We start from the raw sequence: 1,513 nt of genomic DNA on the forward strand, positions 1-1,513 counted from the left end.
GATATAGTATCCTCAAAACACTTCAATATAAGATAAAGTGTCCTCAAAACACTTCAATATAAGTTATAATATCCTCAAAACACTTCAATATAAGTTATAATATCCTCAAAACACTTCAATAAAAGTCAAAGTATCATCAAAACACTTCAATATAAGTCAAAGTATCATCAAAACACTTCAATATAAGATATAGTGTCCTCAAAACACTTCAATATAAGTTATAATATCCTCAAAACACTTAAATATAAGTTATTCTATCCTCAAAACACTTCAACATAAGTTATAATATCCTCGAAACACTTCAATATAAGATATAGTATCCTCAAAACACTTCAATATAAGATATAGTGTCCTCAAAACACTTCAATATAAGGTATAATATCCTCAAAACACTTCAATATAAGTTATAATATCCTCAAAACACTTCAATATAAGTTATTATATCTCAAAACACTTCAATATAAGTTATTATATCTCAAAACACTTCAATATAAGATATAGTGTCCTCAAAACACTTCAAGATAAGATATAGTGTCCTAAAAACCCTTCAATATAAGGTATACTATCCTCAAAACACTTCAATATAAGTTATAATATCCTCAAAACACTTCAATATAAGTTATTATATCTCAAAACACTTCAATACAAGATATAGTGTCCTCAAAACACTTCAATGTAATTTAAAGTATCATCAAAACACTTCAATATAAGTCACAGTATCCTCAAAACACTTCAATGTAAGGTATATTGTCCTCATAACACTTCAATGTTAAGTATATGTCCTTAAAACACTTCAATATAAGATAAAGTGTCCTCAAAACACTTCAATATTAGTTATAATATCCTCAAAACACTTCAACGTAAGTCAAAGTATCATCAAAACACTTCAAATTATAAGTCACAGTATCCTCAAAACACTTCAATGTAAGGTATATTGTCCTCAAAACACTTCAATGTAAGGTATATTGTCCTCAAAACACTTCAATGTAAGGTATATTGTCCTTAAAACACTTCAATATAAGGTAAGGTGTCCTCAAAACACTTCAATATAAGTTATTATATCTCAAAACACTTCAATATAAGATATAATATCCTCATAACACTTCAATATAAGTCAAAGTATCATCAAAACACTTCAATGTAAGATATAGTATCCTCAAAACACTTCAATATAAGATATAGTGTCCTCTAAACACTTCAATATAAGTTATAGTGTCCTCAAAACACTTAAATATAAGATATAATATCCTCAAAACACTTCAATATAAGTCAAAGTATCCTCAAAACACTTCAATATAAGATATAGTGTCCTCAAAACAATTCAATATAAGTTATAGTGTCCTCAAAACACTTAAATATAAGGTATAATATCCTCAAAACACTTCAATATAAGTCAAAGTATCATCAAAACACTTCAATGTAAGATATAGTATCCTCAAAACACTTCAATATAAGATATAGTGTCCTCAAAACACTTCAATATAAGGTATAATATCCTCAAAACACTTCAATA

Source organism: Mytilus trossulus, chromosome 10 (genome assembly GCF_036588685.1).
Source record: "Mytilus trossulus isolate FHL-02 chromosome 10, PNRI_Mtr1.1.1.hap1, whole genome shotgun sequence".
Taxonomy (NCBI): Eukaryota; Metazoa; Mollusca; class Bivalvia; order Mytilida; family Mytilidae; genus Mytilus; species Mytilus trossulus.